Source organism: Zeugodacus cucurbitae, chromosome 4 (genome assembly GCF_028554725.1).
Source record: "Zeugodacus cucurbitae isolate PBARC_wt_2022May chromosome 4, idZeuCucr1.2, whole genome shotgun sequence".
Classification (NCBI taxonomy): Eukaryota; Metazoa; Arthropoda; class Insecta; order Diptera; family Tephritidae; genus Zeugodacus; species Zeugodacus cucurbitae.
In genome coordinates, this window is record NC_071669.1 from 69,156,219 (window position 1) to 69,181,752 (window position 25,534).

At 36.5% G+C, this 25,534-nt stretch overlaps 1 protein-coding gene across 5 annotated transcripts in view; it reads left to right on the forward strand.

Moving 5' to 3' along the window:
- LOC105213673 (uncharacterized) overlaps positions 1-25,534 on the forward strand; it is a 236,630-nt gene that overhangs the window by 36,321 nt on the left and 174,775 nt on the right. For 4 of the 5 annotated variants that reach the window (XM_054230205.1, XM_054230203.1, XM_054230207.1 and 1 more), the window contains exon 2: positions 18,109-18,755. The gene's annotated coding sequence lies outside the window, so the exon portion shown is untranslated. Of the gene's footprint in view, positions 1-16,721; positions 16,863-18,108; positions 18,756-25,534 lie in introns of those variants that run through there. The other variant, XM_054230204.1, reaches the window with a different exon arrangement.

Below are 25,534 nucleotides of genomic sequence, written 5' to 3' on the forward strand. Positions count from 1 at the left end.
TGCCAAAAGAAGATCGATAAAAGAAACTTAATTCTTGAATAATAAAAGATTGTCTGAAAACAAAATAAGTCTCTTCAAAAAATATTTCGACTAAAGAATATTCCTCACCTCAGTGTTTCAATAAAGTCAATAAGAAGAATGACCCGCCTCAACTATCAACTCAGCTGTCATGAACCAATACTTAACAGCTAATAACTATCCTCTTCAATAGCCAATATAAAATACTGGAGTGGGTATACATCTAAATATATACTATATACATATACATATACATATGTATATATAAGTCAAGTACAATAGCTCAGCACCTTCCGTTCAATAAGCTTGCTTGAAATCACTCTAAGTATTGAACGCTCGCATTTAAGTTGATCAGCTTTTGCGGCACTTCGTAATTGGAATTAAGGTGGCTTACTTGTCTATCGACAATGGCGAGTCAAGTTGATTGGAAAATCTCTTAATCCTGTCGATTAAATGCTACTCAATGTCGTTTTCTATGAAATTGTGCGTACTCCTGCCAAACAGCCACTTTGCCACACCTGTTAAGTGCCGCCTGTCGTCCGCTATGGACTTGAGCACTGGGCTCTCCAGCTGACAGTTGTAAGCAGTTCATTAGTATTTGTAACGTTTTATAAATACACAAGTAGAAAAGTAAATCAATTTTAGGTGTGAGAGTGTCTGTGTACGTATTGGAATGTTAATTGCTTGGTGCTTGCTCAGAATTTGTCATCAAGTGGCGCGGGCTTTGGAGCTCATTAATGATTTAAACGAATGCATTTTATGCGCTCCAATGAACTGTGCATTTGCATTTAAATATTTTGTAAATTAATTGCGAATGGTCTTAAATACACGTCATGGAGTAGAAATATGTAGACTGTCATTAGGAATATATAACTGCATTACCTTAAAGGTAAGGCACATTTAATGTAGCAAAAACAAAAATATTTTACTCGACCACTGTACTGACTTGGAATTAACGGTCTTCAAATTTTTGTCTCGCTATCAATTCATACCCGTGACCCCTTAGTCGGTATTAGCTCACTTAACGGAATCGGACGCGGCGTTCTGTGAGTATAGTTCTCCATATCTGAGTATTGAAAGGCAATTCTTCGAAGGTTCGAATTATATGGTTTTGAGTCTGAGGGATTCTCATTGAAAGCAACTCGATTAGCCTTTATATAGTCCGATCGCACTGAGCACTGATATAGATGAAAGCTATCCATCGATATGGAAAAGGATTAAAATTAACGACTGAATCCAGGTTACAAATATTTTTCTTATAGCAGAACTAGACTGAATAGCTAATCACTTTCCCCAGAGGAAACGTCAAGGACAAGGGTCTTAAGACCAGGACTGTCTCGTGACCTTACTCTGGTATATTTAAACAGCTGGCTAATTGCAACTCGGCGGCTTTAAAACCACCTAGCATGCCATAAAACAACTCATATTTACACATTAACGGCATTCCAAAGGCGTTCAGCATGAAAATTACCGCCAGCAGCTGCCACTGAGTTCGATTGCCAGTCGAAGAGAGAAAATACAATTTGCGCTCGCCACAAAATTTCATTAACGTTAATGTAAAAATCAATAAAATCGCTCGTTGTATTTACTTTTTGCTCAGCAGCGTGCCGCAGGCAATATGTTGACCAGAGCTTGCTTTCGCTGGCAGCGCGTGTTGAGTGAGTCTACAAAAGTCGAGTGGTCGCGGGGCAGAAGGCGATGTGTAAATATTTGTTGTTATTGTTGGATTATTTCACCTGCAAACTTACTAAAGTCGCGCTTCGAGGAGCGCTTGTGGCAAGTACTACTTTGCGAGCCCTCAACCTCACCTCACCTCCACCAGCAACCACAACAGAACTTTTAGTTCAATTTCATTAGCAAACTTGCGCTGTGTGCTGTCGGCATTGTGGCGTTGGCAGCGGTGGCTGCGATGCTGCTTGTTCGGGCATTAACCATACGAAAATTATGCATAAACTGTTGGGAAATTAAATTACCGTTTTTTATTTTCAGTTCTCGCAACGCAAACACTTTGCAGCGCTTTGTTTAAACATTTTATGTGGAAATTTTTGGAAATGTGTTTTGGCGGCTTACACCGCAGGATAACACAAACGGTGTGCTGTACTTGAAGGCACAACAACAACAACAAAAATTAATTTGGTTGGGGCATTTCAAAAGCACAAATTTCATTAAATATGCACTTGCCGCGCCACGTGGCATACGGCGAAAAGTTAAGCGGCTTACGAATAATTAAATAAGTTTAAGACCGCGATATTGGGTTGAAATTTCACAATAAGCTTGAAGATTTATTAACTGCACAAAGTAAGTTGGCGCATTAAGGGCTGCGGTGGCTGCCACCTGCGTATTGTCATAAGTCATAAGCGGGTTTATTTGAATATAAATTACTTTTGGCATCGCACATAGAAGGCTGCTGGCCAACGACAGCAGCACCACACGCCGCCACACAGATTGTCTGTGTCAAGTGCCGCGGCACATAATTAATTGATTTGTTATTCTTGTATAATGCTGAGGTATGCATAGCGAAATCCCGGGATAACCGAATACTTGTGTGGTATTAGCATACAGCTTCCGGCGGTTTTTGGTAGGATATTGGAATAAGACTTAAACAAAAAGGTCTTAAATCTTAAGTTTTCGTTAACACCAGAGGCTCTTTTCAAAGTAAAGTTTTTACTTTTGGGCGGTTTTCAGCAGCTGTCTTATACTTTATCTTTTATTAAATTTTGAATTTCTACGGTTTACTTTTGACTCGATTCTATGACTCCACACCTCAGTAATGATTCTATGAAGACTGTATATGTCATAAGCCTCCATTGCTACGATTCCCCAATCATAAAGTTTCCGTATATCCATGGTCTCACTGAAAATGAAAGGTTCTTTTCAGAGCGACGTAACTTATATAAAATCTATAGCTAGTACTCAAAGCGATTAAGAAATTTCACATAAATAAATAAAATATTTATATCAAATTTTATATTTTACCACTCGTGGGTCTCTCTGATGACTCATATAACATACAGTTTAGCGCCGTTAAATTGTCAGTGGGTAGGAGACACTCTCCACCCCTGCAGCTCCATAAAATTTAATTGAATTAAATAGCTACAGAGAAAGCATTCGCTCTAATGACACTCACACAGTTATCCACTGCTAATTTGCTGGCATTTCCGTGAGTTTAGGATTACTTTATTACTTTCCAGAGAGCCATTTCTATTTTGTGAGAACCAATGATGCGTTGTTAATTCCAATAAAAATCTGACTCATACCGTGCAGACAGGTGTTTAGGCCTTGCAGCATATGGACGACTGTGCCACTGGGTGGCAGGAAAAAATCATTTGAACTATTTTTATGATCGCTTGATGGCTAGCTGCCACTATTATTTTCGAATTAAACGCGTACATTAGGCTTCAAACTCAGCATCCAGTGTTGTATTTGGGAGCACTCGGCTGCGATGAGCGCCGCACATGTGTGGTAAATAATATAAAAATATTATATAAAATGTCAGTGGCGCCACATGCAACGCTGTGTGTATATGAAAGTATGTTGAAACATAAATTTTTTATTGGCAGTGCGCTAGTGGCAGCAACTTGTATGCATTCGATTACCATTAAGAACTAATCGAATTCTAGTGGTTATAAAATCTATAGACCGCAAATTGTTATGAAATTAGCTTTTATTTTTCACAGAGTGTGTGTATATGGAATAAATGTATATACATTAAAATAAATCTATATATATATTTGGCGTAGGAACCGCTTTAAGCGATTATAGCCGAAATAAATCTATACTACTATTATAAAGAGGAAGATTTGTATATATGTGTGTAATGAATAAGCTCACCATTCGAAAGCTGCATTCACCTCGATTAACAAAGGATATACTTATTGTTATAATCTGAACTTTCTGGAAATAGTCCCCAGGTGAGGGTAACAAAAAGTCTCCGGAGAATCTTAATCCGAAACTGAAAATCGTCAAAATATTAGAAATATACAACATCACGTGCTCATGGTAGGGTCATTGACCTGTAAACAAAAATATCACGTGACCTTGAAACGACCTCACGTGATCAGGGTGGGGTCATTGACCTCACTCAAAAATGTAAACAAAAATATCACGTGACCTTGATGTGACATCACGTGATCTGGGCGGGGTCATTGACCTGTAAACAAACATATCACGTGATCTTGAAATGTCATCACGTGATCAGGGTGGGGTCATTGACCTCGTGGGGTAACCTGATATGATGTTACCGGAACCGGACGGAAATGGGGCATCCGGGAACGGATATGGATAAGAGTAGTGCCGGAACCGGAAATGGTGTGGCTGATATTGGTTACTGAAACTGGAAGTGGGTCATCCGGAAACGGAATGAGCCAACTGAAACAAGATACGGGATAACCGATGGAACCAGGTATGGAAATCATGTGCCGGAATCGGAAATGAAGCAACCAGAAATATTTTATCGGAAACGGATGTTCGATATAGAGCGAAATTGGACAGGAAACGTCCCTTCTCCAGAAAGTACTTAGTGACGGAGGCAGCTTCAGCGATTAACATAAATGTTTCTTCTTCATAGAAGATGAGTTTGTATCATATCCGCTTCCGTTATAAGGCTTCCGTTTCCTGTAATCGTTATTGATATTGATGTAAAGTTTTATTGCGCTATCTTTAGCTCATTACACATAAAATATATTATCATGCCCGAATTTTCTTCATTTTACTTCTTTAAATGAACCCACGCAAGAAACGGGAAGTACATACATATGTATGGGAGCGTGTGTAAAAACTTATAACAATGAAATGTTTGTTTAAAGCCGTGCAAAACCTGAGCGGTCGGCTTGTATGGCATACTTATGTTTAAATGCGGCGCTAAAATGTACTAACTCTTCTATATAGTTCTTGCTAGAATTATAGTTAGTCAAATGTATGGCTGAATTCATCAACATTAAAGCTATTTATTTATTGCATATTTCTTTATCTCAGTATATATGCAACAATTAATTTATGCCGTTATTTGGCTTCTGCAAATATTATTAACTAACACACTACCTAGCAGGCACCCATAACTCGATATTAGCCACCATATCTAACTAATTAAGAGTATTGCAAAACAGTTATGCTTATTTTAATAAATAAGTAGAATTAAATAAATGTTCGTGTGTGTATTTATGAAATATTTTCCAATGATTTATTTATCAAGAATTCGTTTAATCGCGCTTAATGCTTCATGAAAGTGCCATTTAAAGCATTTACATGCGCATGCAAGCCACACAAGTAAAACACACACATTCACACACATTTGCTTACAATAAAACTCAACGCTGTGTCGACTGCATTGCAACGCGTCAATTTATGGCAAATATCGGCTTATCGCTATCGCCTTTCAACCCAGCTATAAGTAAAGCGGTTGGTTGGTTGCTTGGTGAGTGCGCACGAGACTTGCCACAGGCGCACCCTGCAATCGACCACATTGCATTTAATGCGCGCCATTTGCTTAACGGTTTTTATATATTCAGTTATTTTTTATTTAATTTTTTCTTTTTGCAATATGGGTAACTGCATTTGCTGTTGTTGCAGCAATTACTTGCATATATTATTTTTATGTATGCGGGAACATATGTACTTGAGTAAGTGGCACTATGAGTTGAGTGCAGAATAAATTCTGTGCGAGTAAGTGCTTTGAGTTAATTTGAAAAATCAATTACTTACTTAAATATAAAAATGTGTTTATATTTCCAAGTAGTTATTGGCAAGCACGTGGTAACTATGATTTTATACAAAATAAAAAAATTTAAATAGCGCTAATAGTAATAATGAAATTAAATAAATTGACAGTTTCACGAATCTTGAATTGTCATCTAGGTACCATAATCCATGCATACATACACTCATAAATCCATACACTTCTACTTGCAACACCTGCAGTTATTAGCATTAATTTGAAAATTACCAAGAGAACTGGTGAATATGATTTGAACTTATAATGTATGTATTTACTTGTAAATATGTATATTTGTACATTCACTGCTGTCAAGCACTATCGCTTGTCAATCTTCTTGCGTCGTGACAATTCAACAAAAAGCCCCGCAAGCAGCAGCTTATCTGCAAATAAAGAATAATTAATTAATTATTAATGCATATTACATTATCAGCATATAGCTTAACATAATAACGCTACGTGTTAACAAATGCCCGCTGTGATCAATCGCACAGAATTCATTTGAAAAATAATAATTTTATTTAAAAAAAATATATTTTATTTAATAAATTTTTGCAAAAATTATAAAAAAAAATTATATTTTTATAAATATTTTTATAAATATTTTTTAATATTTATTTACATATATTTACTAATTTATTATTATATACTCTATTAAAAATATTTATAATAGAAAACAATTTTTTTGTCATAATAGTTGATTTTCATATTTAGTTTAGTACTACAATCACTTCATAGTCGCTCCAAACATTAAAAAAAAAATTATAAATAATATTTTATATCTACTTTCTAATAAAATTTTCCGCAAGCTTCAGTTTTTTTTTATTTTTCAAAATATATTTCCACTTGTTTACAACTTCACGTGGTCAAAGGAAGTCCATCATAAAATTTTTACTATGCAACATTGGCCACATATGCATTTATGGCATGAATATACGCTTATTTGTATATATAAGTAAGCATCGATAGGTTTTTATGTTTCCAAGTAAAACATTAAATTTCTTGTTAACAGGATGTTGATACAATAAAAATGCTTTATAGTTTATGTGTGGGTCACTTGATGTTAGCAAATTTCAATTTGCCTACAGTATACTAAACTTAGTACAAGTAAACGCAGTGGTAATGTTATTATTCGCGCTATCAAAGTCTGCGTGTAAGTACACAGTAGAAGTGTAAATAATATCAGACCGGAAGACAACAAATAAAATAATAAAACATTGATTATGCCAAGTTCCTTCCACCTTCTACCTACCACTCTCAATATTAATTTTTATTATTCAGAGGCTTCTATTATGCACTTTGGTAGCCAAAAAATTGATTTGGCAAGCCTATTAGCTGCACTTTACTAGAATATATACCTGCTATAAACTAATTTGCTTGAAGGCTACTGTCTAGTGGAACACTTTCATATTGCTTTTTGCCAAAAACTACTACTAAAAGTTAGTGAAATTTTGTAAACTTGCACCATTACACTAACAAACACTAAAAAATCCATTAATTTAATGAAATTGAGCAAAGAAATATTTTTCATTTAATTAAAAGTAAAGTTAGTGCATATTTAATACAATATAGAATACAAATTCCCATCATAATATTCAATAAAACCGCATGCCACACAGCATTTCATCTCACCCGGTGATTGGCTGCTCGTACAAACAAGTTTACCGCTAAATCGTCTCGGCTGGTGAATGACTGGAAAGCCAATGCTTCAGAATTAAGCGTGGTGCAGCATTTAAATGCGCGCTGAGGGTGTACACTTGTTGTTATTGTAGCATGTGCTATTATTGTAGCCAAAGAGCAACAGCAAAAAAGGCAACAGTTTCCACCACACTTTCACACAAACAGCCATTGAGCTTATTACTATGTACGGCTGGCGCTTATCGGCAACATGTGCAGTCGCCCAGTGGCACGTAGCGGTCTAGTCATTTAAACTGAAAGCAACAAACAAGGATACACACATACATGAGTGAGAATGACTGTTGCTATTATGGATATTAATGCGGTCAGCCACCATAGCAGCAGCAGCAGTTATAGCAGCCTATGGTGGCAGAGAAGCGCGACACAAGTCTAGTTTGCCGGGGCATTTAAAATGATGAATTACACTTTTTGCTAACAACTTTGGCGGTAAAAGAATCATCTGGGAGCCGGTACATGCTCGGCATACAAATGTGATGGCAGCACACACGGTCGCGATAGTGGCAATGTTGTTGCTGTTGCTTTTGTTGTTTGATAGGCAATGCTAGTGCATAGCTGTAACAGCTGCCGCTTGAGTGACTAAGGTTATATTACGTAATATATATTGTGGTTGCGTGCGAAACTTTCCGGAAAAAAAAATTAATGAAAAACCCTAGACGAGCGAGTTTAATAGAAATGTTGACTAAATGAGGCAAATTGCTTTAAACAAAGGACACAAAGCGATTGTTGGCAATGAAGTTGAGCTTTAATTCAGAGGAGTTATATATTCGTTAAGAGAAAATATTTGTAGTAGGTTCAAAAAGCAAGTTTTTCAATATAATTTTTCTAATACAGTTGAGGAAAGCTTTTGGAAAAAGTTGTCTACAAGTAAAGTATTTTAACAAATTTGAATCCAATACAACAACAAAAAAAGTATAGCATGAAAACATCGTTATTTTCCACTTATAGTTCATATTTATCTGTCAAACAAAATATTTTCAGAAAAACAAAATTTACAAAAGGATATATAAAAAAATATTTTTGAAAAAAGAATTGAAAAAAAATATTTTTGAAAAAAAAAATTGAAAAAAAATATATATTGAAAAGCAATAAAAATTACCAGCAAAAAAATAAAAATTAAAAAAAAAGAAAAAAAAATAAATTTCAAAAAAAATTTGAAAAATATCAATTTTCGCTTTTTTCTACAGCTGTCAGCGATATTTTCAAAAGCCATAAAAATATGTCCCAGATATTTCAAAACTATTTTTTTTTTGTCTGCAAAAATGCATACCCCAAAACTGCCGCACAACTCAATTTTCTGCTTAGAGGCAGCTCGTTAATGTTGCATGCCAAATAATTTTCCAAAAACCCAAAAGTGTAATTGAGTGACAGTAACAAATCACTACAAGCACAATGCTACAAGGTAGTTTGTTTGCTGCTGTTTCTTAGTTTTATTTGTTCAACTCAACTGAAGTTACGGCCGCCAAGGCTGCCAAATGCCAGCCACAGTGACATGCCACTGCAACCGCTGACATTTGTACGTGGCACGTAAATTTGTGACACGCAACACACAACATTTCGGTATTTTTGCGTAGCATAGCAAAAATAAGGTTTCAACACAAAACGCAAAAATATACAAATGCCATAAAAGGCCAGTAACGGCTGACCAAGTTTGTCGCTTAAGTCTTTTGTTTATACGCGCTGTGGTGCTCGGTTTCATTTAGTTGTTAGTATGTATGCTAATTGATTTGCTTGTTGTGCACCATTTTTGATTTGGGAGTAATGCTTTTTGTAAGCTGGAGGCAAGTTGTTTACCTTTTAAGGGCACCAACAACTCACTTTCACTTGAAACTCAACGCAAACGCAGCGAACAAGTGATTTTTTGAAACGAAAACGCCTACAAACTCTCTGATTTTGTACTACATATGTATTTAACAGTATAGGTGTTGCAACTGTAAGGCGACTGCATGCAACTCACTTCACTGTGTCGGCAATTTCAAATGAAACACAGAAAAACATTTATCGGCATTTGATGCACCGCGCACCGTAAGAACCAATACTAACGCTTGGCCAAAGAGATATTGCTTCCATGTAAATTATTTTTCTTCCTCCAATATTTTCTGTTTACCTTTTGCGCCAAACACACGTGACGTGTCAAACGCTGGTCAATGCTAATATTATTGCATTTAATTCACTCCTTCGCCGTGCTTTGACAAATTGTCGCCATTTTTGTTGTGATCGTCGCCGCCAACACGAACGTCAAAACCACTTTGCATTACTGATTTTATTGCACACACTGACATATTGCTATTGCCGTACGATTAGCGCTGCAAATTGCACTTCATTTTTAATTTGAATTTCTATACGCAACCACTGGTGTTTTAGATTTGCTGGCGATAAGTGCTTGTAGGTCGGGAAACATGTAAGCCAATTCATATGAGTATATACATAAATATATCCGCGTACTCAGAACTTTTGTTGCTTATACTTTGTGTTGTTGTTCTCGTCGTAGCAGAGTGCTGCTGTTAATTATCGCGTTTTACATGCCATTTTAAAAAGTTAATATCTCTCGCAGGTCAAACTCGTTACACAAGCATTTGTACCTGTTTTTGCAGCAATTGAGATTCATTTTAATCAATTGAACACTTGAATGTGCAGAGTTTTCGCAAAACTAATAAATCAACAGCCTTTAATATGTACTGATTGCTAAAACTGGAAATTACTGTAATGTTGTTTTGATTGCTATCTTGAATAAATTATATTAAAAAAATAATAAAAAAATATAAATTACAAAAAATTATGGAAAAATTTAAAAGTCAACGTCTATAATAATTTTGTATTTTCCAGTTAAGATTAGCTACTGAGTCGGCCTACAAATTCTACAGTGATTTCAAGAAATAAAGGAAATCTTTAAATATATATATGAAATAGTTTTAAGAAGAGTTATCCTTAAGCTTTGATCTGAGATGTTGGAACTATTTCGGGCTCCCTTATATTTTTAGTGACTTGTCGAATAACACTATTAGCTCATTTGCTATCGTTACAATATGAATATTAATAAAAAAGAACACGTCACTGTTCACAGTCATGCCTTTGAAGTAGTAGATAGTTTCGTCTACTTGAGACCCAGCGTTAACAACACCAACAATGTCAGCCTTGAAATCCAACGCAGAATCACTCTTGCCAACAAAGTAAAGTCCTCTCTCGACGAACCAAAATCAAACTCTATAAGGCGCTTATCATTCCCGTCCTGCTTTATGGTGCATAAGCGTGGACGATGACAACATCCGATGAGACGTCTCTTGGGGTTTTCGTGAGAAAGGTTTTGCGTAAAATTTATGGTCGTCGGAACATTGGCAACGGCGAATACCGCACACGATGGAACGATGAGCTGTATGATTTATACGAAGACATTGACATAGTTCAGCGAATAAAAAGACAGCGGCTATGCTGGCTAGGTCATATTGTACGAATGGATGGAAACACTCCAGCTTTGAAAGTGTTCGATGTAGTACCCGCTGGAAAAAGCCGCGGAAGAGGACGACCTCCACTCCGTTGGAAAGACCAAGTACAAAGTGACCTGGCTTTACTTGGTGTTTCCAGTTGGCGCCAAAAAGCAAAAAGGAGGAATGAGTGCTAGTGAATAATCGCTTAAAGCGGTTCCTACGCCAAATATATATATATATGTAGTGGCATAAAACATTCTCCATTTAATTTTTGGGCATACTACCGATTTGACAGTCCTTGGCCGGATAAAGATCCGAATTGACCGTATTAAAAATATTTTTTCTGATTTAGAAACCTTTTAAAATATATTATTTTAGCGCCTTCACTTATGAAACAATTATTTTTTTCTCTTTAGATGCTAAAACTCTCAAATTAAAGAACTGCCAAGTTGCCACAGTTATAAAAAGTTCAACACCATTTAAGAAAAAAACATTATGAGAACCACAATTTTAGTAGGTACAGGATACTTAAAGTAATAAGCGTCGTACTACTCAAGTAGCCACTCAATCAAAAGTAGCTGTAAATGCAGGTAAAAACGAAAAAATATAAAATCCAAGCCCGCTGGCAACACCTGCTAAAAGCATAATTTTCAAATAGTTGCAACGAGCCACTGCAAAACTTTTTGGACACATGCGCCACACTGCACTCTACACCCATCGACAACAACAGTAACAACAAATAATGTATATTTCTATGAACTCTCTGGACAATGCCAATAATATTCAGTTACAATACTGTAAAAACTTTCGTAATTCGTAATTTATGTCGCCATAAATTCCGACATTTCTTGTGGGTCCACAATGCGAACAACGCGCTGCGGAGTGAGTGGCTGAGAGGTGAAATGAATGAAAGACTGGTCGCAAAGGTAATAATAATAAAACTAAGAAATTGCGAACGAACCAACGAACGAATTTTGCCAGAGGCCAGCAAAGAGTTACAGCTGTAATGCACACACACACAAACAATTTGCAGTTGCAGTTGTAAATGTAGGTGTGAGTGTTGTTGTTGTTGTATTTATGAGCGCAGCAGGCGAGCCTATAATTACCAGCTCATAAAACACAATCCACTTTTGTTGTTATTAGTAGGCAAAAGTTGTTGTTGTTGTTGTTTTTCTTATTGATGGTGGTGAAAATATAACTCTTAACTTGGTCGTTTAGCTGCATAACTGTATTTATTTGTTTATTTTCGGGTAGCGCTCGAGCCACTCAGCGCTTGACTGTTTGTCTGTGTAGGAGTGTAAGTGAGTGTGTGTGTGCGCATTTGAACTGTGAAAACAATCGCCGGAAACACCATTATTAAAATCATAACTAACCTGGCGTCAACAGCAACAACAACAGCAGCACCAGCAGTAAACCGAAAGTGCTGTTTTTGGGGGCAACATGGCAGTTTGTGATCGCGGGGAGTTAGCGAATGACAGCCAATGGCAATGGTGGCAAGTAAGTGTGCTGGCATAACTGTACTGCAACAGCGAGTCGGGACTGTGGCTTGGGTTGAAGCTGACACCACAATTGGCGCTGAGTGAGTTGCTATAGTTAACAAGCGGCTAAAATTTCGGCAGCCTGTCTACGGGTCCAATGCAGGGCATTGTATATATTTAGGCCTCAACGCTATGTTGCTGTTTTTTTCATACTTTTTTTTTCTGCGCACCTTTGTTGTTGTCAATGCTGCCACCGCCACAAAATATTCGCAGATTTTTCTTATGTCTCCATTCTACTTGCCTTTGCTGCGCTGCTCATATCACTGCAACATTTGTGTGGCCAAATTGCGAGTGACTAGCTTGTGTGTTGCACGCGTGCGCCAAACGCTCTGTCTGCAAGTGCAATTTAAGCGCCAAATAAATTTGCTCACAAAAGTTAAGCCTTCGTGAGGTTGGGTTTCGTTTTCCACCACGTCAATGGGGGCCAAGGGAACTATGGGTTTTGGCTGTATCTACTTTGAGTGGCATACAAATGCGCGGAAAAATGTGTGGCACATTTGAAATATGTTGCATGTTGCCCTAAATATGCCATGCAACTGAAAGAAATGTTGTAAATGTTTTGTTGTAAAATTAATTTTTACCTTATTTTGTTGCGATCAGAGGTAGACAATAGCTTTAGTGGAAGGTTGAGTCGGAATATTTTTAGGATTTGAAGAGATTTTAAAAGCCAATTGCTACTGTCTTATTCACAAATTAACATTCTTAGTTCAAACTTTTTCAAAATCTTATACCGTTATCGTAATATTTTAAAACATCACCTGCCTCGACTTTTTCGAAACAATTTTGTTGCATGTGAGGCAATTTGTTGCAACGCCAAAAAGTGGCGAGCGCTTTCGGTTGCATGCGTTTGACATTTAACAAATGCAACTTTTGTAACTCTTCGCCTGTCGCACACACACACATACTCACACATTTTCTGCTAATATTTTACCGTTGCTTTTTATTAGCTTTTCCGCCAAAGGTTTTCCTTGCATACTTTATTGCCAAGCGTCTGCGTTGAAAGATGTCAAAACAACAGCAAACACAGCGGTGGCAAACTTTTGGCATTTTCAGCATAAATATTTGTGCATATACCGTTATACAAATGTATATATATGTGTGTTGGGGCCTAAAATATAAATTTGTTGGCATTTTGTTGCATGTTGCATGTGCAACAACATGGGCATTGACTCGAACGCATTTAGGGCTTGGCGCATGATTAATGTCGCCAAATAACAGCGGTAATAACAAAGGTGAATTGACGTCGCCGTCTTTGGCAAACAACAGGTGACAAGTGGCAAACGCTTTCGAAAAATTACTTTGGCAAAAGGTCTTTAGGAGCTTTTAAGCTGTAAACGGTTTCGTTTGTGCATAAATAAAAAATATTTATGAATCTCAGTGAATGCATGAGTAAATGTGTGTTGTTGTTGTGTGCGGTTAAGTGCTGCCTGCAGCAGCCAACAATGCGCTGTGGATATTTTACTGTGAGAAAAGTTGAAAAAATAGGCAAAAATTTGGTTTAGTGACAATATATTTTTTTTAATTTTTAGTTGTAAAATTCACATTAAAAAAATTAATTTCTAAGTTCGAAAATGTATTTTCGAAATAAAAGAAATTAAGTCTATTTTTAAAAATCTTTCCAACTTGCGACAAATTATAGTTTTTGAAAAACTAATTTTCGAAAAACGAAAAATACTAATTTTAAAAATTTAAAGTTTCGAATTTTCTAAAAATTAATATCGAAAAATTAAAATCACTTAAAATTAAACACATAAATTCCAAAAAAAAGGAATATTTCAACATTTAAAATCCCAAAAAATTTGAAATCCCAGAAATTGCGTAATATTCTCTGTTCGCCTCCTGAACAGCCGTGCACACAACCGCCTCAATTTCCGCCTGCCAATTTCGTTTCAACGTTAATGCAATTACTGCCTTCAATAGCGCTAGTAAAAAAGCGCCAACAACAGCAACAAATATGCTACGCCGGCTGCCACTACCAATAACAGCACGTCAACGGCTAATGTGATTTATTGGCTTCATGTGAAGGCACACACACGCACACATACAAATATTTAGTTACAAAAACAACATACCAGCCGCCGACTGCTGAAGCACACACGAGTTTTTTCAACTCACATGAAGGCAAATGCAGATGTGTGTATTTGTGCCCATAAATACCTTAGAAGTTAATTGCGTGTAACGTATGTAGATGTGTGGGTATCCCTCCATATCTATATATGCTGTGGCACACTTCCACCCAAACAAATCGGCGGCACAGTCAGTGCCTTATCGCTGTCTCTTCGCTGTAAATTTACGGCTAATTTAATATTGGCGGAAAGTCTTAAGGATTCGCCTTGTGATTTCTTTGAAGAGCGCCGTTGCCGCTGCCGTTGGTTGAAGCCCCGAGTGAGGTGGCAAGTACAATTACAATTTTAATTGTGTTGTAAAAAGCGCTGAATTATTTCTACTTGCTCTTAATGGCATCACAAAGGGTAGGCGAAAATGTAATAATGTGCTTTCAGTTTTTCTCGTTTTTTGTCTGTGTCAGCCTTCTATGTAGCGCCAAAAAAAAAAAATAAAGAAATAAAACGGGGAAAATTAAGCAATGAATAGCGTCAATAATGCGAAAGTAAATTTATTTTGACGAAATTATGCGCTAGTGGAATTTTGAAATTGTGTTATGCCACTCGAGGGTTGTCGCTACTTATACGCAGCGTTTGAGCAACTCTAATTTCAGCATGTCAAAGTTGACAAATGTCACTGTAAAGATTGACATTTTATTTGTTTATTGCACAGTTTGTGGTTGGTGCCATATTTTGAAAGTTCAACTCAAATATCGGGCCTTCAGTAGAATTTTCATAGAGCTAGAAAATTCCATCTCACATGCCTTAGCTCTTATATGATAGAAGCTTGTATATGCGTCTGAAAACATTTAATACGAATCCTTTAAATGTTGAAATAGTACATTTGAAAATCATTAAAATATATGTGTTCTTCAAAAAATATTTCTTAACGTCAAGAAATTTAGGTCAAAGTGTCAAAGAAACAATGATATAGTATCTCTCACGTTTCTACTATGATCTCTCTAGAATATATAAAACAATTTGTCACAAATACTCGAGAAGATGTCCAAAATGAATTTACAGGTTCTAAGATTGTCAAGAAGAAGATTGTAATATATTTTACATGGATCAAACCTTTGATAACTGAAAAATGGGACATTGAGATCTCAAAATGGTACCCTGACATCATACAACATCTCTCTATAACATATAATTCTTCATACACCATACCATAGTAGGGGACTACTATTAGAATGTGGTCATATCAACCTTTTTTAATACAATCTACCCTGCATTTCTACTAATTATTCAAGATCGTGTCCAATATCCATAATATCGAATATCTGTAAAATTTTATGAAACCATATCTCGTGGAGAAAATTTTTTTGCTAATGAAATATTTTGGAAATACTTGGTCGATTCAAGCGACTAAAACTATTTTTACTTTATTTAGGAACCGAGCTGATTTTGTAACAAAAGTAGCCACTAGATGACGCTGACGTCGCTTTATGCTGGAAAAGATCTTTGGTATTAATATAGCACCATTGTATTAGAGGTCCAAAGAATACTATATTAAGGGATGTACACTAGGGTGGCCCTTATTTTCCAAAGTATTCCGATTCTTGATCGCACCCCCTAGAAATATGCGAATAGCCCAAAAACTAGTATATACAAAGTTTTGGGTCAATCAAAAAAGGTTTAGAGGTTGCGCAAGGAGCTTGAAATCCTGAAAAATTCAGAATTTTTGCCATTTTTATGTCTCCATATTTCAAAGCCACACTATCTGGTTCCCATACCGTAATAAGATCTGCATTTTATTACCTTTCCAAAATTACCACAATCTTAAAAATCGGTCGATTGATTGAGAGTTACAGAAATACAAATATGAAAGTAAATTTAATGTGGTGCATTCCCAAGCGTCGCATGCTCGTGATATACCGTTATAACGGTTCTAATGTTATTCTTATTATCTTATTACGGTATGGAAAACCAGTAAGGGATGGTGTGACTTTGAAATATGGAAGTCTAAGACATAAAAATGGCAAAAATTCTTATTTTTTTCAGGATTTCAAGCTCCTTGCGCAACCTCTAAACCTTTTTTGATTGACCCAAAACTTTGTATATACTAGTTTTTGGGCTATTCGCATATTTCTAGGGGGTGCGATCGAGAATCCAGAAACTTTTTTTATCCTCCATACAACTAAGGGCCACCCTAATGTACACATATGAAAAATGGATATGCGCTAGGTGGCGCTGTGACCAATTTTTTTAATAGATAATCAAATAATAATTATGATTTGAAATTATAATCAATAAAATGTTCCTGTATTTAAAAATTTTAATTTATTTCCTTCCCTTTATTTGCAGATAATCCAAAATTATTATCAAATTTATGCATCCAATCTGCAGTTCGCAGATTATAGCTAATAAGAATGTGAGTCTGGCAGCGAAACAATAAGGGATTTGGATTACCGTGTTCACATGAGCCTATATGGACCTCATACCATCACTGTGAAACACTAATAGCTCGACGATGTGCCATTTTATCTGATGCAATAAGCAGATAAACAGCAAAGTCCGGCGCGTTACAACAATAGCAAATAAAATTATAACCAAGTATATTCAAAAATAATATTCTTCACCAAATGCAAGCGGAGGAAACAAGCGCGATATTGCGAAATGTGAAATGCGAATAAAAACGCTTGAATTATAAAAAAGTGAGCTCGTAAAATGAAAACGGCGGCAATGAAATAATAATAGCTGCAAATAATAGTATGGAAACAGCAACAACACGTCGCAATAACAATTTCTGCACAGCGTCAATGCGTCTGCACGCACATTGCGTAGGCCCAACGAGTCGCACAAACAACGGCCGAAAGTGTCTTGCGTTTAATTAAACTTTGTCGGCGTGCGCATGCGCAGAGCCATACTCGCGCATATGAAAATATATGCATATGTATGTATATGTATGTGTTTTCAAATAGTCAAGTAAAGCCAAAGACATCGCGTGTTGGCACATGACGCATGCGTGAGTGCCATCTCCGGCACAGCCGAGTGCTCGCGCGGTTTTGTTGTTTATAGCAAACGACTGAGTGGGTTGCGCGCTTGCGCATGCGTCGACTCCCAAAGGAGTGTAGACAAATTTTTATGGGAATTTATTAAACAAACGCATTATGCCACAACAAACAACGCGACAAACAGCGGGCGGCGGCAACATGTGGTCGCGGCAAGACCTCATGCGCCTATAAAGTTGTTGTTGCTGGTGGTGGGGTCCACACGCATGCGCTTGCAAGTGTTGCAGCGTGCAATGAGCACTTTAAAGAGATACACACTGGCAACAACAACAACAACAGCAACAACAAATTGTAATAAAAAATAACATGAAAGCGTCCACTTTAACAATATTAATTTGCCCATAAAATTGAGTTTCTTATGTTAATTGAATGCGCCCGCTGCCAGAGGGGCCCACAATGGCCAGCAACAAGCCAGCGAGGCAAAGAGTCGGCGCACAACACAACAACAAGAAACAACAGCGCGCTCACTTGTAGACAACCAAGACGACGCTGACAAGCGACAATAAATGACAATAACAAAAACCATAATAATAAAATTTAAAATGCATATAAAATAGATATTTTCTAATAAATAAAATTCATTGCATTTTTATTCTTCTCTTTCAGCTAATTAATTGCCACGTATACGATGTACATGCAACACAGTTAGATGCAGTGCAAGCAAGGAGTTTAAATAAAGTGTTGTGCCACAAAAAACAACAAAAATTTAGTTTGGCGTTCACTAAACCAGTTAAATATTCGAAATTAAATAAGTGTTTGAGCAAAGTGTTTATTGGCAATGCATATGCATGAGTGTGTGTGCGTGCAAATACATAAATATTGGTTAAAGTATATACAAAAGTCACAGCTCAACGCACACTTGCCACAATGAAGTGCGCAAATTCTTAGCAAAATGCAAATTTAAGTTATACATTGTTATTGTTGCTGCGTTTCTACGGAAATAAATAATAAAATAAAGAGTAAAGTAATTGACTAAAAGTGCCTAGTGTATATGTAGTGTATCTGTGTATATGTCTGAAAGTATTGTTTGCATTTCTTAATAAAACCAAAAATTCAAGTGCATAAAGGTAAACAACAACAACCACAAAAAAAAAATATCAGCAACATCAGTGCTTTAACAACAACAACAAAATAAGAAATCATAAATTCCGCATGCAAACAAATGCGTTGAAAGTAGTGGAATAACGAATTTTAGGCCGGAAGCGGTGGCTAACGGAAATTTGCTGAACTGCAGTGCGGAAATCAGTGAAAAGGTATGCAAATAGAATTTACTTTTTTTCGATTGAATACAAGTTTTGCTTTAAAAATGCATATAAATTGTGGAAAAATGTTGTATTTGTAAAAAAGAACTTTTATTTTTGGCAACAAAATATTTTGCTATCTCTATTGTTATCAGGCATATTATGTTGAAATAATTTATGGAAAAATTTAGCATTGTAATTTATATTTTTTGCCTTTTGTGCATATTCTAAATTCTATTTTAGTGCTGTGAGCTTTAGCCAGGTGGCAACACTTTTCATTTTTGTAATTTTTGCTGCCATATTGCCATTTAATATCCATATAGTTCTGTTCCTCACAAAAGGTGGCTACCCTCTAACTTGTATTTTGTTCATTAAATTCGATTTCCTTTCGGTTATATCCTAAAAATGCATATATAAGTATTTTTATATTAGGTTGTCAAATATCTCCCTTCCTCCTTTTTGTCTTTTGAATTTCGCGGCTACAGAGCTCGTATCTGGAAATACTATACATCTTTGAAAGGCCTTGACATAACCTACAAAACGACGCTATGCATGATTAGTTTGGATATTACGTTCAACAGTTATAGATGTGTAAACATGGAGTTCACTAACGCCGAATGCCAAAATTCACAAGGCAAATCCGCTAGAGAAAAATGTCGTGAGATTAATGGTGTTTTGGAGGATGATACTCTATCACTTCAAACTGCGGAGGAATGGTTTCGACGATTCAGAGCGGGTGAAAACGACACCATGGATAAGCCAGCAGGCGGAAGACCTGTGACGACGAATACCGATCAAATCATGAAAAACATCGAGTTAGACCGGCATGTGGCATCTCGTGACATCGCCCAGGAGATGAGAGTTAGTCACCAAACCATTTTAAACCATCTGCAGAAGGATGGACACAAAAAAACTTGATGTTTGGGTGCCACTTCGTTGATGACTCGTCAGAAGCAACGGGAGCTCGGATGGAAGGTTTTATCGCATCCACCATATAGCTCGGACATAGCGCCAAGGGAATACCGTCTGTTCCTGTCTATAGCGAGCGCTCTTGGTAGTATAAAGTTGAACTCCAAAGAGGCTTGTGAAATGTGACTGTCCGAGTTCTTCGCAAATAAGGAGAAGGGTTTCTACGAGGAGGGTATTATGAAATTGCCGTCTAGAGGAAACAGATTATCGAACGAAACGGCGCATCACTGTGACACTTTTTATAAAGCATTGAATAAAGAGCAAAAAAGCGGAAGGAAGATAGACTTAGGATGAGTTTGACTAGGATAAGTTTTCTATTTTTTAGAAACCTAATCCTGCGCTGGCATTAAAAAGAAAAATAAGATTTCTTTTGATACGGTTTTAAACGATTACTAACCGCTTGTTATTGATGGCGATAGTCCTACCGGCTCTATTTATCAGAAAACTGAAAACACTAGTTTCTATAAAAATATCAAAATTGTGGCCCTACGCTCCTTCAGTGCCCCTATGCTTCTTGCAGGAGTAACAGGAACTAATATATATATAAACAGCAAAATTGATAAACTGAAAATACTAGTTTCTATATAAATATCAAAACTGATACACCAACAGCCAACATTTGTTAAGCAACGATTTGATAAAACGAAAAAAATAAATTTTGGACAATACACTCTTTGCATAAAGTTCTCAGAGCTATATTACAGAACCTTAAATGTAGGCAACATTATTTTATTTAAATGATAGTCGATTAGAATAATCCTTCCAGTTTCGGAAATATTCGAAGAGTTTACCTAGTGGACCTCTCTATGTTTTCATTTACTTAAAAAAATATTTTTCTATATTTTATCAACGCTGGTCATCAGCTGAAATTTTTTGCATTTTGAGAACGATAATAAATTAATTTACATAAATTATTGAACAAAATAATGGCATAAATAAATAATTGCTTATGGAGCACAAATTCAGCGGCAGCTGCTTAATGGTGTCGAGGAAATATTTTTCCGGGTATTTGTAGAACAATTTTATTTTATTCCGTATCCAAAAATAAATTCAATTTTAAATCGAACGAAAGTCAAATGTTTTAAATACTATGAACCGTTACTTATCTTTTTGCACCAAATCAGACAGTTTGCACAACCCAATTGCACAGTGCGAAAAGCAGATAAACTATTGAAAGGTTTAAATAAATGAGCTGCCACTGAACGGCCGAATAGCCACGAATGTAACATATCAAAAACAAAAAGGAAAAAAGAAAAGGTAGAAAACATGGATAAGCATTCAACAAAGGCTCGCATGGAAATCGCATATTTTTCGGTAGATAAATTCTATGAATAACTCATGCGGCAGTTAAAGTTAACAATGCGCTTTTAGGTCAGTGCAAAAGCTGGGCAAACAGAGTAAAGAGCGAAGAAAAAGTGCAAATACACACATACTTATATGCATAAATAGATGTCAGGAAAAATATTATTTGAAATGTATGCAAAAAATAATGCCAACAAATGTATTAAACTATGCGCCCCGCCAGTGCATAATACAGGGTGCCCATTTACATAAGCAAAGTAGTGTTGGAAGGCAACTAACATACGCGCTTAAGAGCGCGCGCGGAGAACAGGCGGCAGACAAAAGGATGTGCGCCCAGCAGCTGCTGCTCGTGAGCGTAGGTAAATCCCAACGGACGCGGATGGTGAATGCAGCGCATTTGCATTGAATGGGCGGAAAGCTGCCGCCCCACCGCAGCAGGCCCACACCTTCGCGGCATAGATGGCATAGAAATAGGCAAATGCGCTGGAGCTGGAACGAAATTATTTGCGCACATGTGAGCTGTGCCATGCAGGTCCCACACGTAGGTCCACAAACACACATGAAGGTGCAACAAAGTTTTCAATCAAATTTTTATGCATTTTTCGCTCACACACACATACCGTTAGCTGCAGACAAACCAAAAATGGGCAGACAAAAAATGAATTTCGTACTTCTTCTTCTTCTTCCTCTTTATGGAATATTAAATTAAGGAAATAAAACTTGCCATATGAGAATATTACAACAACAAAAAAGAGAAACTTGAGTGTGGAAATTGTTTGATAATGCGGCCTGAAAAATGGGCGTGCGCCATGTGCGACACCAACTAACACTCGGCCTACCAAGCCCACGTACACTAGCGGTTTATTAATGATGCAGCCACCAGGCCTCGACCGCCCAGCCAACTAACCTACCGCAAAGAATTGAAAGCGTTGAAAAACTACTGCCAACTGCCGACTGTGCACGCGACTGCAATGTGGGTCATTTAAACCACGAAAAGTGCGCTGTGAGTGAAAAGCGTGTGGAACATAACGGCGCAAGGGAGGCGTGGCAGCGGGCGCGCACATAAAGAAAATGCCTGAAGACGAAGGAAAAATTTTGCTGAGAAAAACAAAATCATAACGAGTGAAAGTGAAACAAAGGCGGCATATTAAAGTTCTTTCAAGAAAACAGAAAAAAACAAAAAAAAAAAAAAATATAAAAAAAAAAATTCCAAAAACAAAAAAATGTGGGTAGTCTTTGCATTAAAGTAAAAATGAGAAAAATAATACTAATAAGAAGAAGAATCAGCAGCAGCTGAAGAAATTTGCATGGTAATGAAGTGCTGAATAGTGAATACGAGCGCGCATATAGACACAGCCTCAGAGCTGCAAAGTAGTGCTATCAATGGCTTAGAGGCAGAAGATGAATGCTTATGTAAAATTATTACAAGAAAGCGCCAAAAGAAGAAGATGAAGAAGCGGCGAAAAGAACTCGTAAGAGCAAATCAAACAGATAATAGTGAAAAAATCTAGTATGCTCTGCCAGCAGCTATTCAACGCGAATGATGAATTTGATTGAGTAGATGAAGTGGCGCAGATAAAGAGATAGTGGCAGTTTTATTTTGTTAAGTGCTGAGATAACGAAAATAAGCAGCGACGTAAGGTAGTGCCGTGAAGGAAAGCCAGTGAAATTAGTATGCAAGCGCCAAGGACTTTGGAAAGTAGTGAATGCATGACTGCAAAGGAAATATAATTGAAATTATTTTCAAAAGGCGAAGCGGAAGTAATTTCGTGCGAAATCTTGAAGTCCTTCGAAATGATATCATGCATTAGTTGCAGTGCCTTAAAGGGTGTGATTTAGGTCAAAGAGGCAAACAAATTTATTATGAAGGACTTTTGAATATAAATATTAAATAATTCTGATTTTAAAAAGGTGTAGAAAGGTACTTTTCCAATATTTATTGGACAAATATTTTACTACTTGCCATTATTTCGCCTATGTTCATTGACAATTTCATTAAAATTCCTATAATAAGTCTTATCATTTGGAAAGACTATGTATTTTGACGTGCCCACGACAGTCGGGTAAATGTAACCAGAACGGACGCGGATTTTTATCTGGTTAAGGACTGTCAAATCGCCAATATTGTTCAAAATTATTTGGGGAATGTTTTTTCCGCTCACAACAACAACAAGATAAACAATATTCTAAGAGTTTCGTTCAAGCGAGGAGAATTATATACTTTTATAGAAGCAAACTTGTACTTGAGAGAGCAGTGCCACTAGATTCTGAAGTCTAAAAGAAATTCAAAGTTTATTCAAAGACAAGGGGTCTCTCTTTGACTTACCGTTTTAGCAACTCTCGTGTACAGTTGAAAAGAGAATTACTTTTAGTCATACTTCATGTAGTCAGAAAAAAAGCTGGCTTTCACGTTTTAAAAACCCCCATTTACTAAACTTTTGATTTGCTATACGATGTTTCTCTGAAATCAGAGCTCTATTGGCGCAAGAGATTGTTTGAAAAATTTGTTTTTGGTTATACTTTGGTCAAAAACAGCACTGTTCTGGGTTTCTGTAGTCTTTATGAAAAATGCCGTTGGGTTAAATATTTATTACAGAGTAAAATAGAGCGAATTGAAGAGGTCTAATTAGGCATTGAGCACATAAAAGATATGAGAAAGTTCATATGAAAAAGTCAGACGAAGGAATAAGTACAAAAGGGAGATAAAGTTTCTTCTTAAACGGGGTTACATCTCTATAAACCTTAGGACGAGTTACAGAATATGTTTTTAGGAGCTGATATTTAAATGAGCTGATGCCGATATTTAATCCCTTCCTATCAACAACTATTGTTATGAAGTGGAAATTTTTCATTTATCCATTTCACCTAAGCATTTAAGGTCTGCCCCTGTAGTTGAAAATTATAGAATATTCGTACTAGTTACATTTAGCTCACCAGTGCCTCCAGCCATTATTGCTACACTAACTAAAAACAACACCTTCATAATACACTCATTAAAATGCGTGGCAACACTTTGTTTTCGCAAGTGCACGCCTCTGCAGCGTTTAGCTCATGCTCGTATGGATATTTCCAACCAACACCTCTGCCAATATTTGTCACAAGTTATGTGTATTTTTTCACAAAGCGTCGTCGACTTTCTCAATAAAAATGTTAATTTATGCTCATTAAAGGTGTACATTAAACAAAAACAACAACATCAACAACACACCACTTAACATTCACACCAACTCAATCAAGCAACGTTGAACGCAACGCTGCATGTAATGCAACTTCAACAGCAACTGCAACTACACCAACGACAACGTGGCAACCACCAACTCAAATCAAACTAAATCTCAAAGTGTTTAGCTTTTGATCGCCTGGCGCTTGTTGCCGCGTCGCCGCAACGCTTTTGACACTCGCACTCGCGCTCGCGCTGCTTGAGTGTTATTAGTGGTGTAAATCGCTGTTTTGTTGTTGTTTTGTTATTGCTGATGTTGTTGTTGATGTAATTGCGTACGCGAATTGTTGCTGTTGCTTTGCTCAAATTGTTGCTTATACATATGTAAATGGAAGTGTATGCAAATCTCATCAGGGTCCCCTTGTGCTTAGCTTCCTCATATGTGTGTGACTGTGTGGCGCCATTCCCTGTACTAAATTAATTTCGCCGTGTTGCAGCAGTTTGTGGCACAAGTAATGACGCGCAGTTTCTCAGTCTCAGTGTCGCATCGCTCGTTTCGTGCAGCAACTTTGTTGCATGGTTGTCTTGTAAGCGTTGCAGTGGAAGAAATTCACCTAAAATATAGGATTTTGTTTGATAGAGCATTCAGTTTAAGGCAATCGATTTTGGAAATTTTATATATCAAAGTTCTAGTAAAATTCAGGGCATAGTTCCAGTAAATAGAACTCGATTATAGTATAGGAATCCCTCTTTCAACTGAAGACTCCGAAGTAATGGGATATCAGTCTTATTTTTTGTAATTAATTATTTAAAGAAGCTCATTAACCATAATTTGGTAATTTATATTTAATATTTAATATTTTTCATTTCTCGAGAAATCAACCCAGAGCAACTCTGTAACTCATTAAACTCGTTTTACTTCGAAAAATTAATGATTAATATTTAAGCTTAGGTGAATTCATGCGAGACTCAGTGACCAAAGAATTTAATATATGGAATTTTTCACGAAATACTTCTAATTTAATAATAAAGTGGACGATAGGTGGCGCTGTTCCCAACTTTGTTTTCTGCGGGGTTTCAAAGCTTTAATTATTTTAAATAAAGGCTGTGATTTCTTTAGCGTTTTCGATGAACAAATTTTTTATTAATTATATATTAGAATATTTAAAAGTAATAAAGCTTTGGCTACAATGAAAAAGCTCTTAAAATTTTGAACTTGGTAGCTCTAAATAGCTTTCAGTATTGCAAAATTCCTTCAACATTATGCTACGCGTTGACCCAACTAATTTGATTAAGCACGAATTGACAGTTAGCACGAACAATTCAAACAAGTAAAACACTCAATAATACCGTTATGCAG